This window comes from Barbus barbus, assembly GCF_936440315.1.
Source record: "Barbus barbus genome assembly, chromosome: 21".
Classification (NCBI taxonomy): Eukaryota; Metazoa; Chordata; class Actinopteri; order Cypriniformes; family Cyprinidae; genus Barbus; species Barbus barbus.
Genome location: NC_136749.1, coordinates 20788724 through 20805638, shown reverse-complemented (window position 1 = coordinate 20805638; position 16915 = coordinate 20788724).

Here is a 16915-nt window from a genome sequence, read left to right as displayed (position 1 = left end):
TTTAGTGGCAGGTTCCATTGTGACAACTTACCATATAAAAAGGCATGTTAAATTAACTTTTTTTTCCTGGCTGATGATGGTGAAAATGTATAGATTTTAGTGGCCATGGAATGTGCTAATGAAAAGGAAATTCCAAAATGAACTGAGAACTATTCGCTGAAATAAAAAGTGAGACAACTAGCCTCCATCTCATTGAAATAAAACAATTTGTATTTATTTTTTGGGACCTTTACATGTTTTATATCGGCTATACATAAATGTTTTATGAAGCATTTAAAGTGAACACATATTTTTATGAACAAATATGTATGGACATAAATTGTCATTACCCTATAGGGTGAAGTCAGCTAAAATGGGCCACGTTTTGGTAAATTACATATAATACCATCAAATAAGCTATGCATGAGATCTAATGATATTCTTTTAAATTAGCATGGGTCTCTTGAATATATATTTTTTAAATGTGAAAAAGTAAAAAAAAAATAATTTAAATTAAGAGAGTTAAAAGTATCAGCAGATACTTTCTTGAGCCACGGCACAACATTCAGGTAAAATGGGCCAATATAAAAAGAGAACAACACGGGTAATTTGAGCTTAAATCATTTTTATTTATAAGAGTAAACTGACACTATTGTCTTTAGTGTGCCATAGCAACACCATGAATGTATTTCATTAAATATAAAGTTAAATTAATATTTAATTAAACGATGCAATTAAGAATGAACTGATCATGTTGGTGTGTTTCTGTGCATTGGTGTCTTTTGTGTGCATGTATATGTGATTGTATTTTTTTAAAGACTGTATGGATATATATCTAGGACTAAACCTATTTTCACCCTCAATTTCTGTGTAAAAGTGTGCGTATGCAGCCCATTTTACTGACATCTTCCTTTCTTTCCCTTTCTCTTCTCATCTCTCTGTTTCCTTTCTTTGCTTTTCCTCCTGCCATATGCAATTTTTGAAAAAGACTGTTGAGATTTTGTATGGATACATAGGTCTATCTAGGTCTATAAACCTATTTTCACCCTCAATTTCTGTGTAAAAATGTGTGTATGCAGCCCATTTTAGATGAAAACTGAACGGGACTAATAGATCGGTAGGGGTATTGATACTAATCCACCACGGGACTCGTGTAAAACGTGCGACAGGAGACAGGGCACTCTTCAACTGTTTATCTGTATTTAACTGCTCACAGCAGATGGTACAACATTGCTGCAACTGGATCGGATATTGTACAACTTATGTTCACAAAGTGTTAAATGTGGTCTCTCTGAAATAAACAGAATAAAGTAAACATCAGTTTGCATCTGCTGAATGTAAATTACAAACATGTGAATAACAACCTGCTACTGATACATTATACATGAATCAACATGACGAGGAGAGGATTAACAGTAGCAAGCATACGCATTTGAATCACCATTTATCTTAAATATAACAACAACAGAAACGATATAATGTTCGATTGCACAAGATTAATATTTCAACACAACAATGAAATAAACATCATTGGCTTATAATCAGGAATGATTAAGTAAACTTACATTCAATCACGCACAATAACACCTAAAGAAATAACGGAGCACACGACTGGGAAAGTGAAAGTAAAGCGGATTAGCGGAAACCAACGTCAACTAACGGCATGCATTCATAATAAAAGTCCTTAATAAAGGTCCTTCCCTATAAAGATACATAGGGAATTTAGAACAGCCGCCCCCAGATTAGCATAGCTAATATGTCTAAAAGGAAATTCCCTAGTCGTTGGGGTCAGTGTCACCTCCATCCGGAAGTGCTGGAAGTCTGACAAGTTTGGCCACAGGTCGTAAGTATAGGCGATCATTGATCTGTACTTGAGCTGACCTAATGTGTCCGTCAGCGCTGGGGACCAGTTTGACAACTCGACCAACTGGCCATTGGGCTCTGGGAAGCTGCGGGTCGATTATCATGACCACTGTGTTTTCAGTTAGATCTGGCGTTACCCGCTGCCACTTCTGGCGAGTCTGAAGATCTGGGAGGTAATGTCTTGTGAAGTAAGACCAGAAGTGATCGACGATAGTCTGGGAATGACGCCAACGACGCCTGGACAAGGGCTCAGGGGTGTATATCACCTGGGGAAGTGAGGCGTCTCGCCGCCCCATGAGAAGCATATTGGGGGTAACCGGATCTAAGTCCGCCACGTCGGATGAAACGTATCCTAAGGGCTTGCTGTTCAGGATACCTTCTACTTCGATCAGTACAGTCTGCAGGACATCCTCAGGCACAGACTGGCTCCCGATTACTACTCGCAGTGCAGACTTTACTGATCGGATCTCCCTTTCCCATGCGCCTCCGAAGTGGGGTGCGGCGGGAGGATTCATCTTAAAGGTGATCTGGTAGCTAGCCAGCTGCTCCTGCAGTCTGGGCTCCATCTCCTTGAAAGCTTCTCTCAGTTCGGTTTCGGCTCCCCGAAAGTTAGTCCCCTGATCCGAAAAGATCTCAGACGGGGTTCCTCTACGTGCTATGAAGCGTCTTAATGCCAGTAAGAATGCATCGGTGTCGATGCTGTTGAGCAAGTCGAGGTGAACGCATCTGGTCGTCAGGCACTTGAAGATGACACCCCATCGTTTCTCCTGGCGACGGCCAATCTTGACCATGAAGGGCCCGAAGCAATCAACTCCGGTGGAGAAGAAGGGGGGTTTATATATTCGCAGACGAGCTGAGGGTAATTCAGCCATAATAGGTAGAGTCGGCTTAGCTCTCCACTTTTGGCACTCTACGCACTCTCTCTGGTGTCGTTTGATGGCCTGCCTGCCCTTTAGAACCCAGAAATGGCGACGTAGCTCTGCAAAGACCCTATCAGGTCCTGGATGGAGTAGACGCTCGTCAAAGTGCTTTATAATGAGTCTGGTCACCTGATGGTGGGAATCTAGAACCACTGGATGTATCTCGGCTTCGCTGAAGCTATCCAATTGCCGTAGCCTACCTCCCACACGAATCAGGCTAAACTCAGTGTCGAACTCAGGCGCAAGCGTGTTTAGACGGCTGGCTGTGGGCATCTGGTTCCCTGACTTTAAAGCCTTGAACTCCTCTGGGAAGGAATCCTTTTGACATTGGCTCAAGATGAGCGCTTCCGCATGCTTGTAATCTAAGGATTCTTTATTCAGATCTTGGGCGGCCACCCCATAGAGAGACTGGTGGGTCGCGTCGACCAAGGCACTCCAAGAAGCGTACTGAGCTGAATCAAGCATGTCTAGATTGCGATGATCTGCAACTAATCCACAGAAGACAGCTTTCCTTGTCTCTGAGGTATTCTCTTGGGCCTCTCCAAGGGGCTTGGCTGGCCATCGGTCTGGTGGTTCGCGGAGGAATCCTGGGCCTCGAATCCACATGTCAGAGTTCGCCAGCTCCATGAGCGTCCTCCCTCTGGTAATGTCGTCCGCCGGGTTATTCGAAGAATCAACATACCGCCAAGAGTGGAGCTCGGTCAACTCTTGTATTTCCGCCACCCTCGTCCCGACGAACACCTTGTACCTACAGGACTCGGACTGGATCCAGGTGAGTACTGTAGTCGAGTCGGTCCATAACGTCACCGTCTCTATGGCAATGGTCAATTCCTGTTTGAGGAACTGTGCAAGCTGGGCGCTGGTCAGTGCTGCACACAGCTCGAGGCGTGGCATCGACAGCTGCCGCTTGGGGGCCACCCTAGAGCGAGCCATAACGAAGGCAGTGTGGATCTTACCCTGCTTCTCGGCACGGAGGTAAGCCACTGATCCATAAGCAACCTCCGAAGCATCACCGAAAACATGTAGGCTGAATCTTGATTCCTCCACATCAAAATCGACAGGAAGATAGCACCTAGGAAGTCGGAGCTTACAGAGACCAGGTAACTCCTTCTCCCACGTATTCCATTTCTCCAGCAGGTCTGCAGGAAGATTCGGATCGTCCCAATCCCTCGGTCTGGTCCAGAGCCTCTGGACAAGAACCTTGGCTCGGGTGGTGAAGGGAATGGAGAATCCTAAGGGATCATATTGCGTTGCTAAGACCTTATAGATATACCTCATGGTCGGATGATGCTCTGCTAATGCACGATGCCTGTAGCCCAGGCTGTCTTCTAGGCAGTGCCACATTAAGCCAAGAGCCGGCTCCAGCGGGTCCGAATGGTTTTGCTGTAACCACAGTTCGATATTCTCTGAACGGGCCTTAATTGGTAGGTGCTGGACAACGGAGGGGACATTCGTGGCCCACTGCCTGATCTCGAAGCCCCCAGAGGCTAAGAGATGCCTTATCTTGTCGATTAGTTGCTTGGCCTCCTCAACAGTGGGTAGGCTCTGTAGGCAGTTGTCCACGTAGAAGCTTCGCTCTATGGACTGCAACACATCCTCATTCCCGACCTGCTGGCAGCGAACGTGCATCTGCAGCGCAAAGGTAGCGCAGCAAGGGCTACAGGTCGTGCCGAAAGGCAAGACTTGCCATTCGTAGATGTCCGGTGGGTCCTGGCGGCGCATGTTCCTCCAAATGAACCTCAGAAGGGGTCTGTCCTCTGGTAGGAGTCTCACTTGGTGGAACATACCACGGATATCCCCACTAATGGCGACTGCATACTGCCGGAACCGGAGTAGGACTCCTAGCAGTGAGGCACCGAGGGTAGGACCTGGTAGCAACTGCTGGTTAAGGGAGACACCTTGGTATGCGAAGGAACAATTGAAAACAAGCCTGTATTTGCCGTTATGCTGCACGAGATGGTGTGGTATGAACCACGACTCCTCGTCTACGTGTTGGCCTTCTGGTAGTACCTTGACAACATACCCTGAATCAAGGAGCTTCTGTATTTCAGCGTCGTACACCTTAGCCCTCTCAGGGTCTCTGCTCAGGCGCTTCTCAGTATTCCTGAGGCTGGACAGAACGGATTCCATCGTCCCCTTCAGCGGTGGAGCGTCTGGAGCACGAAGGAGTGGAGTAGCATAGCGCCAGACTCCGTCAACGTCTACTCGTCGCATCCTGGTCTCCAACATGTCTGCAGCCATCTGATCCTGTTTAGACCGAATTATCACTTTCTCGCTGCGAAATGGAAGGACATCAAGCTGCCAGAGTCGCTCGACATGTTGATAAATGGGGTCTCGTAGTGGTGTAAGAGAAGTGAACAAACACTGTGGGGAGGATACCTGATGTGGGAGCAATCCATCTGGTCCCTGGAGGACCCAACCAAGCTGCGTGCGTACAGCGACGGGTCCGCCCGCTGGTCCCAATCTGATGGGCTCCTTAGGGGTAATCAGAGTCGGATAATCGGACCCGATTAAAATTAGGGGTTGGACCCTATCGAAAGATGGAATGGGGATCCCTCTGAGATGGTGATAACATCGCTGGAGCCTCTTGACGGGGTAGGTTTGCTCGGTTAACGTGAGGAGAGGAGCGGTGAAAACACCCGTAAGACTGTGCTTCTCCTCTGGCCTTGACTGCGGGGAAAGCAGCAGGTCAATTGACTGCCCCTTCAGCTCTGTGATGTCATGTCGGATGGTGCGAAGGGCCATAATCTCCTCCCTTCCCTGAATTCCTAGCTGCTGGACTGCTGCAGGAAGGATGATACTCCGCTGAGCTCCATCGTCCAGGATAGCATAGGTCGAAACCGACCTCTTGCCTCTCCATAGCAGCACTGGAACTACTTTCAGGTACACACGTCCCGTCAAACTAGGAGAAGTAAAATATGCTCGCTCATGAGATGTTGTCAGCAGCACACTGTTAGGACCATCCTGGGCAATGGAATGCAGGACTCCGAGATGTATGTTACCACAGTCCTTGCAGGGCTTCCTCAACGTACATTCCTCCCATTTATGACTTGTGCGCCCACATTTCCAGCATCTTTTGCCATCCTTTACCCACTTTAGAATCTGATCAGGTGAGCACTCAGTGATTTTGTTACACTGTGACAGGTAATGCTCCTGACTCTTACAGAACAGACACAAACGTTTCAGTCTCCCAGCTGATGACTGAGCGTGAGTTGCACTGATACGGACAGACTGCCCTGTGCTAGCTTCTGTGTGCTGATCACTGCCATGATAGACGGCAGTGGATCGAATCTGCGGTTTAGGAACAGCTTGGCGATCCTTCCGTGAGATCTGTACTCTCTCAGTCTGATAGCGCTGCACCATCTTGGTCGATAAACGCTGCGCTTCCGCCTTAAACTTCAACCAGTCAGCAAGATCATGCAGGTTATATGGGTTAAGGCTGTCAGTGTGCAATCGGCCTCGCAACTGTAAGTGCTCTATAAAGCTGTCTCGGTAGTGTTTGGGCAATTTACTGAGTAATCTGTCAACATGCCCCGTACAGGAGAGCTCTCGCCCCTGTGGACCCTCGAGTGACATCAGCATACCGACTAGCAAGTCAACATTGAGTGCAAAACTCTGAAAGGCCTTCGCATCCCCAACTCTGATATCAGGTGAATTCAGCAGGGCTGCGATCTCGCTTTGTGCCAGTTGATGCGGCTGGCCATACTGACGTTGCAACGCTATCATCGCTGTCATATAGGGCGCAGGATGATGCCGGCAGGCTTGGGCAATCAATCTAGCTTCCTCCAGAACCAACTGCTCCATCAGTACTCTGTACTTATAGTGCTCAGTGAGCTCTGTGTGAGGATTGAGAAGATTATCCAGGGCCATCTTCAGGTCTGTAAACTCCCTCTCGCTGTCGTTCACGAGCTTAGGCAAGGCTGGCATAGGAACTGGTTGTAGTGGGGGTGTAGCAGGCCTAGGTTGGTAAACTGGAAGAGGAGGGGGTGGCTGGTGAACCACTAAAGGGTGATACCAAGGCTGCACAGGAGTGTGAACGGGAGGCCGAACCGGATAATGCCCATCATTCAATAGTGGAGGGCGATACGGGTCAGACGCAGCAAACGACTGCTGTGTAGATTGGCTTAGTGCGTGAGCCTGTAACTGATATACAGGGGGCACTAGGGGCCTGTATGTCGTAGTGGTCAAAGGCAGCTGCACTGATGTAACAGTATGTGGCAGTGATGAGGTCACCTGACATGCTGGATCTGCTGTGCTAAACAGAGCTGCCTGTTGTCGCGTTACCTGTGGAACAGATAAGGGGGGAACACCATGGTATGGCGAAATAGAACAATGTGCAGCAGGGGTGGTAGCTCGTGTCCCGTGCCACAAAGCTGACTGCTGAGAAACATCAATGTGGGTCGTCTGAGCGAGAAATGACTGGCCTAAAGGCGGAAGCGCTACAGATGAAACTGCAGTAGCCTTCGGTCTGACCACAGGTGGTGAAATAGCTCTGGCTAGTACATCTACCTGGAACGTGGGCGATGCAGCACCACTGCTGAATGAATCACACTCTGATGGGCTGTGATACCCTGGAGGAGCTACTGAAAATCTAGGAAGACTGGCAGATCTCTCAATATCCACCTGATGACTCACAGCGTAAACTTCTCCATACTGCACCAGCGATAGATCATCCATGGGCAGCTGCTCCACAGTCGAGACTGGCTCGGCCTGTCCACTGAGGTTCAACGGTGCTGCTGGAGAATCCATCCTTGATAGGTGGTACGAACTGTCGTGAGGCACAGGGTCTGGTATAAGAGACTTCGGCAAGGCTACATCATAAGCTTGCAGACGTGTGGAAAGCTGGCGTGCTCTCGTCTGTGTGCGAACAGCGTGCGTAGTATCCGGGGAATGAAGCTGGCTCTGTTGCTCCATATCACCGCAGTGAATATAGTATCCGGCTCGAAGGACCAAATGAACGGGACTAATAGATCGGTAGGGGTATTGATACTAATCCACCACGGGACTCGTGTAAAACGTGCGACAGGAGACAGGGCACTCTTCAACTGTTTATCTGTATTTAACTGCTCACAGCAGATGGTACAACATTGCTGCAACTGGATCGGATATTGTACAACTTATGTTCACAAAGTGTTAAATGTGGTCTCTCTGAAATAAACAGAATAAAGTAAACATCAGTTTGCATCTGCTGAATGTAAATTACAAACATGTGAATAACAACCTGCTACTGATACATTATACATGAATCAACATGACGAGGAGAGGATTAACAGTAGCAAGCATACGCATTTGAATCACCATTTATCTTAAATATAACAACAACAGAAACGATATAATGTTCGATTGCACAAGATTAATATTTCAACACAACAATGAAATAAACATCATTGGCTTATAATCAGGAATGATTAAGTAAACTTACATTCAATCACGCACAATAACACCTAAAGAAATAACGGAGCACACGACTGGGAAAGTGAAAGTAAAGCGGATTAGCGGAAACCAACGTCAACTAACGGCATGCATTCATAATAAAAGTCCTTAATAAAGGTCCTTCCCTATAAAGATACATAGGGAATTTAGAACAAAAACTGTGGCCCATTTTAGCTTAACCAGCCATCTCTACCTAAAATGACCTTTTTCAAAAAAAAATCTAAGTTTCTTTTATAAATTAAACTTTTTTATTTGAAAGAACATGTCAAAACATTGTTCATAAAATGTTGCTTTGTTGGTAAGCTTACTTATAATTGCTTTAGTACCCTTAATGATTAATAAAATTTTCTATGTCAGGCTCAATTACCTTACAGTTTCCCTGACAAGCTTCATGTAACACTGCCAGCCTTAAAAAACTCAGACCAATAAAAATTATTGTTGCATGTCAAAGTGTTAAAGCAACAGTGCAAAATCAGTTGTGATTGTCTGTAAAAAAATTAAGACATATGATACAACCTTATTTGGCCCATTTTACCTGATAGCCCATTTTGCTGACTTCACCCTACAGGCTAAATAAAAGTCAATCAGACCTTTTTGTAAACCGGTTTGGCCAATTAGATCAAAAGGGTGCTTTAATTGCGAATCATGGCATGGCAAATTTGATTCTAAAAAGGGATGACATGTAGCTGTGCAAATAAAGTGAGGGAAAATGATCAGTAGGACATAGCCTAATAGCATTTAACTGTGGCAGGGCACAGCAGTGTTTCACTGGGGTGGTCTGTGTCACAACAGGAGAGGAAGCTGTTTGTGTAAGTACATGCGTGATTCGCGTTCAAACAGAATAGCAATTGTGGTTCAGCGTGTACTGCGGTTGTTGGTGCCCGGGCAAGGGCCATAAAACTTGGAACAGAGATAAAAACTAATGATGTGTCATCGCCAGGGAGGAGGAGCTTAAACGGGCTCGCACCCTCCAACCGCAACAGCCGTTTCTCATTAGTGAGAGGAGGGCAGAAAAACGGTAGAGAGTGGACCGTAAATTACACATTCAACCCCCTTCCTGATCATAAATTCTTGCGCCGGCTCCATGGAACGGAGCTCTCCCTCTCGTTCACCCTCTCTCGCTCCTCTCTCATCCTTTCTCTCTCTCGTTTCATCTCTCGCACCCCCCGGGCCTCCCCTTCAGTCCCCCTCTCTGCATTTATTCGGCCACGTTTCCATTTTATCAGCTCTTGATTTCTCATTAACACGGAGTGCAGTGGGAAAAATCTGAGAAGGGCTGTAAAATTATATTTTGGACTTTATATTGCGTTCTCGCAAAAGTAGGCATATTATTCCCCTCAAATATTGCAATAGGTTACTGTTTTCCTCAAATTATTATTTTTTCACAAAAGTATTGCGAGCCAACGCAAAATGTCTCGGGCAGGGAACGCGTAATCATATAATTTCTCCCGCGCGCCTTTGCATTCCCCAAATGTAGGCCTATTGCAGTTCCTCGTGAAACTTTGTTCGTTTGCAAAAGTATTAAAATATTGTTTTCCCTCCCTCCTCAAATTATTCTTGCCACAAAAGTTTTGTGAATGCAAAATGTCTCTTCCCATATATTTTTCCTCTTCACATTTAGGGGCTCCGTACCTTGACGAGCCTGTAAACCTTATATTTGAAAACATCGTCTGAATATTTCACCTCGTGAGTGCCGAGCATTTTTGCTTGTCCACCGGGGCAAATGAGGCCACAAGTCTCCTGCATGTAATAGCCTGTACTCTCCGCGTATAAGCCATGTGCTCGCCCTCTGTTATTACCAATTACCCAGTTTCTGTCTTCTTTCAAATCATAACCGAATCCAGCTCTCCTCACATGAACTCAGGGATTCCCCATAGAGAAACCCGCTCCACGTTTTCTTCTCTCCTGCTCTGAAACACAACAGCCTCTCTCGTATGGATCGAGATCTGAGACGAGGAAAAATGGGGGCCAAAAAGGGATGTTTCTAAAGGGGTGCCTCTGGAACAGAGCGTGATGAAGTGTGGGTGGTGGGATTTATAAGCTGGCACCGTGTTTGTGGTGTCTACCAGCGAGGCGCCCTGCCAGTGCAGGAGATACTGGAAGCCCAGAGGTTTTATGAGACTCAAACATGCAAACTATATATAACCGAATCAATGCAGCACAATATTCCAAATGGAAGCAAAAAAATAAAATAAAAAAAATAATAATAATAAAAAGAACTGCGAAACCTTTCGTTATAATCACTGTCTGGTGGTGATTCATGCGCGCGAGCTTTTTGAGATGATGGACATCCACGCTAACAGAAACAGCTCTCGGTCAGCAGGTGCAGACAGGGTGTAAAACTCCTGTGCGTGTCAGGATGAGAGCGCTGGAGCCAAGAACTGTGCCTGACTTGCCTGGGAACTCCACAAACATCTGCTTCCAACCATTGGAGAATTATTTGCTCGTATTAGCTGATGCATTATTCTTGTCGGATTTTCTAAATCAACTTTGAGACCGATAAAGCATAGCCTGAGTGGTGAGATTTTGTTGGTAAAATAATTATTCTATGCTTATATTAGGCTATAAACCTATAGAAATGACAGTGACACAAATAATGGCTTAGGTACAATTGTTTGCTCATTAATAAGTCATAAGAGCTGAACAAGGTTAAATCATTTACATAGAATGATTAATTCAGGTCATCGCAGAATTTGTTTTTCATTGTTTAAAATGTTTGAAAGCCGCTTATTCAAGAAGTCAAATGTGAAGTACAGTTGTAAAGAAATTTCAACGGGCGATTTCATAACTTTTTAGCATTATATTGAACATAAAGGAATTACTAAAAAAGAAAAAAAAAAGGATAAAATCACGCAACATGCCGTTTGTAGATTGTGACGGTTTCTTGAGTTTTGGCAATAGTAGGAAAGTGCTGCCACCTAGTGGGTATTGTACTTCAGCACTAGTGGTCTTTGTTGTCTAGTCTACAACAATTATTTAATTTTATCATTTAATTTTACGGTTATTATTATAATTACATAGATGTTTTTTTGGCTGTAGCTAGATAGTTTATAACGTTATAGGACCGAATATACATTATAAAAAATAAATAATAAAAAATAGTGCCTTTGCCATTATCAACAAGATTTCTAAATAGACACACTATTCAGAAATAAGACAAACATGTATGTTCACAGTTTCTGACAGTTAAGCTTATTGGAACATATTCATTTAATGTGATGAACCATTTATGTAAACTTGAGAGGAACTAAATTTAAATACCACCTTGCATGGAACCATGGTTTAGGTAACTGGAAAACATGGGATCCAATTTAAATTTAGCCTACAATATAACCAATTTATTTAGGTTCCTAAAAAGTCACAAATTTGTATGTACAACTTTACAATGTACAAATTAGGGTAAAGAAATTTGGAATATCAGCAGCACAGAAGGTAGCATTATTTCAAGGCTGTAATTGTCGGTGTACACACGAGGGAGGACACAGGAACACGCATATGAGGACGTAAACTCAAAGAACATACTTTGGCAGGGCAGGGCAGGGCAGACATCAAACACCAGGGATAACTAATAGACCAGACGAAATAACACTGTACAGACAGGACTATAAATACACAGGTAAATTAACGAACACGGCTGGACACGAATAAACGACTAATGACATAACGAGGACAGGAAACAAACCAAATAAGGAAACATGAGGCAGGAACACATGACAGACACGACAGAACCCTGACAGTTATCTATCTATCTATCTATCTATCTATCTATCTATCTATCTATCTATCTATCTATCTATCTATCTATCTATCTATCTATCTATCTATCTATCTATCTATCTATCTATCTATCTATCTATCTATCTATCTATCTATCTATCTATCTATCCATCTCTGTGTGTGTGTGTGTGCTTTTCAGGACATTTTTTTAAATAGTCAACGATTGTAAGAATATTATTGTCAATCGTTGTTTTATCGTTATCATCTTCAAAGTAAGCCACATACATAACCAGGTCCGGTCCAAGCCTTTATGGGGCTCTAAGCACAATTTTATTTGGGGGCCCCTCGGTGCCGCCAATATGACTGGTTCTTGTCAAAGCGCGATTATTCACACACTATAAATCTAACACACCAATTATCAGTTTTGTTTGTTGTAGCTGTGTTGCTTACATCATATCATTGTCTGCCTGCATGTTTTTACCCTTCTGTGATTTTTAATTGTAACAGTTACAAACTTACAACAGTGGCCAGGTGTTCATTTTCACTTTAACTTTCAAAGTCTTAGGCACGGTTTCACAGACAGGGCTTAGACCAAACCAGGATTAAGCCATAGTTCAATTAGGACATTTAAGTGACTTTTATAAACATGCCTTAGAAAAAAAGCATTACAGGTGTTCATCTTAAAACAAAACAAAGGCACTGACGTGTTTTAAGATCAGCCAGGGCAAGTTTCTTTCAGTTGAAATAGCTCAGATTTACATTTTAGTCTATAGGACTAGGATTAAGCCTTGTCTGTGAAACAAGAAACTGGGGGTTAAAGTATTAAGTGGCATACTTAATGTGCTGAAAAGTAGCTAAATAAACCAGAAGACAATGCATTTACAGAACAGAATGTTATTTTAACAACATAAATATTAATCGAAGTTGTACTTTTATTACAACTCATACTTTTTTTTATAATAAATATTAAACACAGCAGAGAGCATCGGTACATAGCATATAAAACAACTCTTAATTTATATCTAGCTCATTGAGGCATAATGATATTGGAATATAATAACAAAGACGCAAATGTAGGCTAAAGTAAAACAGAATTTACTTATTTTTATTACAAAAATATACCCAGGAAAGTTATTTTTACTGATATGACCAGGGGTGCATTTCCTAAAAACAAATATGGTCGCAAGTTCTGTCCTTGCAAATAGAGTTCAGTGGAAATAACGACCATAGTTAGCTAGCAATGGTTTTGAGAAACGCACCTCTGATTTGTGCCACAGAACCCCCATGCTGGATTTGTCCCCCCTCCACCCCCAAAACGCGATCGATTTGAACCCTTTGCCGCGCCTATCAAATACACATTGTGTAGGTTACTATAAAGTTTAAGAGCTGCTGTTGTTTGTCTTAGTTTATTTGCTGTTGTTTTGAGTCAGTTTAACTGACACAGTTTTGATATTAATTTTATCAGTTGAAGGCGTCTAATGTATGAAGTTTCTGAATTATTCTTTGTCCACTAGAGGGCGGCGCATTATAATAAATTAACTTGTTTTGTTCTGCTGAAGGAGCAATTCACTCTGTACTGTTACCGACTGAAAAATGACCTATAATAGCAGCACTATATTTTTGTAATCATAGCATATATTACGAATTATATAATTAATACAGATGCTTTCAGTATGGTCCTGTCTAAAAACAGGAAGATTGCCAAAAGGACTCATATGAGACACAATAAAGTGTGAGTAATGTTAAGGATATTTAGGACCTTTAAATAATTCACTTTGATCGTTATGTGTGAAAATTGCCTCACTTATAGTAGCGGTCAAATCTTTTTTCAATGACACTATTGTGAAACACCTCAGGGCCACATGGCAGGTTGTCATGCTGAATCAATTTTAGTAGCACCATCCCGTTTGAACTCTTAGATGCTTAATTTAATGCAGTAATTCCTGAAACAGGAATTGTTTTGATGGGCCATGTGTAGTGTTTTTAATAAATTAGGCTTGGCTTCACATTACAGGTGCACTAGCCAAAGTGACCTGAAAATAGAGACAAAAAATAGACTACTTAAAAATACAAATAGAATTGAACAGCTTAAAGAAATATTTAGGACTTTTCCTATCATAGAATAGTTTCTGTTCAAATGTTTTGCACTGCGCTTTTTTTTTCAATAGTGTCAACATGACATTTAAGTCACCTAGCTTTATGGCTCTGTTTGAAATATTCAGAACTAAGCAAAGATGGTAACTATATAGCACACTTCTAGCACAAGATCAATAGGAAGGCTAATGGATAGGCTAGCTGTTGGCAGGTATTACAGACCCCCTTGTTTTTAACCTCTGACTGAATTCCTTAGTCTAGGAGTAATTTGAGAGCATTAATTGTAGGGTGTTTGTAATTGTCTCCTTCACCTCATCTACTTCACATTTGCTGTTTGATCTCACACAAGGACACATTTGTGTTTCTAGCCTTTTTTTGTTGTTTAACTAAGAAATGATAATTTCTTTCTTTATTTAACCTCAAGATTTTGAATCTGCAGTTTATCCGCAGTCTCCACAAAAACATGAAGCAGCTAGGAAATGGTCTTGTGCACCTACTTAGTATATTAGCATGATTTCTTAAAGATCATATGGCACTGAAGACTGGAGTAATGACTGCTAAAAATTCAGCTTAGGCATCACAGGAATAAAGTATATTGAAATAGAAAATATAAATTAAAATATAATTTTTTTAAAAATTGTAATAATATTTCATAATATGAATTCACTTTTAACGTTTAAAATTATCGATTTTATTTTTTTTACATTTATTTGCATAGAACAGGATTTTAATATCAGCTATATATTGTTTATCAGCCATGAAAATAATTAGCAGTTTATAGGCATCGACCAGAATTTGAATATCTGTGCATCCTATTTAAATATCATGAAGAAAACAGCTGATAATGCATATAAATGTTTTGTTTCAGCCACCACAACTTGACAAAATTCAGCTCCATATGCACATCCAAGTACATGCTGCACTGCCAAGTGGAGTTTTGGTCATATACCAACACAAATGTAATGGCTGACGCTCTGTTGTCTTGCTGTAAGCCTGACACATTGTTATATTTAGACAACGCAGCCCTTTTTCACCCACAGAAATGGCTGCTTGAAGATTGGAGTGTCGGATAACCACTCAAACCATTATAGTCCATCCACAGGAAAGAAATGTCTTGACCTCAGAGCGAGAGAGTAAGATAAAGACACAGAGAAGGGAGAAAGAATATATTTTGGGGAAAGCCAAACCACAGACGCAGCTTCCAGACCTTTACCATTAAACATCGAGCCTGAGGGTGTCACTTAAAGACTTAGACAGATGACTTTGTGTTTTGCCTTTGAGCTACAAATTGTCTCATCTCTCTTTTCGGCCTGTTGTGATGACAGCAATCGAGAGTGATGAGGTTTTTGAAAAATGTCTACAGCAAAAATACATCTGGCTCTGTTTGCTGAAACAGACCTCAATGATGTTGTCCCTGACAGAAATATCAAATACATTGACTGTACTTTTGAACTGGAAACATCCCCTGCGACCAGTTTCAATTCCCTTCAGGAGTAGATTGCGACCAAAGTCATCTTTCTTTATGCGTCTGTAATGTTTGTCTATTATTTTATGTTGTGTGTTTCTGCTTAATTTGCAAGCGTCTGTGTCTCCAAGTGTTGACTGCACAGACATGTCTGTGGCTTAAACAACACCGAGCACCGCGTCAAGTGGACACCCGCACTTCTCTGGGATTACGAGTAAACCCTTGGAATGCATTGCCTGGTTTTACACAGCTCCTCCGCTGCACATGCCTAGTGCCACGTTTCACAGCAGCAACAGTAAAAGGTCATCCCTTTTTTTCCCTTTCACTATTCTTTTTCCTCCTTCTCTTCTTGCTCAATTTCTCTCGCTAGTTTAAACACACCAACCTCTAAATTACGATGTTGCCTATTATTTCAACTGTCCGGATATGATGTTTATATACATGAATGAGAAGCAAAGAATCAACTCAGTAGTGAATTCTACTGTACGTGGAATTTTACAACTTCTTGACTGGAAGGATCACTTTCTCTGTCTTGGTACACAGACTGCGATGACTTAATACAGATGATGTGTTGAGACTTATTGTGTCTAGACTTATTAAGAAGTGATTATGTTCATGTTTGTCATTGATTTATGGACAAGTTGTCAGAATTACAGCACTCTAAGATAGATGCCATTTTTTTGACAGTAATAAAAATAGGCTGTGAGTGATGCAAATGTGTTAGCTCATGTCTCTTTGTCTATCCAGCTGAAAAGTGTCCAAAACCTCTATAAAACCAGCTAAGACCAGTTTTGTTTGAAATCATTAAAGCTGCAGTCCGTAACGTTTTTTGGTTAAAAATGATCTAAATTCAATATTTGAGCAAGTACATAACCAGCCAGTGTTCAAAACTATCGCCTTAATTTAGCAACAGTAAGCTTATAATAATGTTTTCTAATTTGAGTGGTACGGGTAGGTTTTCGCGGGAAATTCGAGGATGCTACTGCTGTAAACATAAAGAAGTTGTCCCGGCTAGTAGGCTATATCGCACGTGAGGATCCTGCAGGTGGCAGATCATTTATAGCCTTTTCTCTCAGCAGCTAGAATAATTAAATGTCAAAAAATCATTTTGAGGGTGGATTGAGATCCATAAATGATTATATGTTTATGAAACACATGTGAATGAAATTAAATTATATTCCAGTTTTAAATGTGCTTCTGATTACCGATAGCCTGGGATTACACAATATTTGCATTTTTAAGACAACTAGTTCGAAAGGAGCATAGTTTGCTTTTAAAAGAATTTATTAACATGAAATTCGAATGGTATGACAATTAGAGATAGACTGTACAGAAATTGAAATCTACACGCTAATACGCAATACTCATAGTAATGCAATACTGATGTTGTTAACATTAATAATTTGAGAATAAAGTATAATAATAATAATAATAATTTGCATGG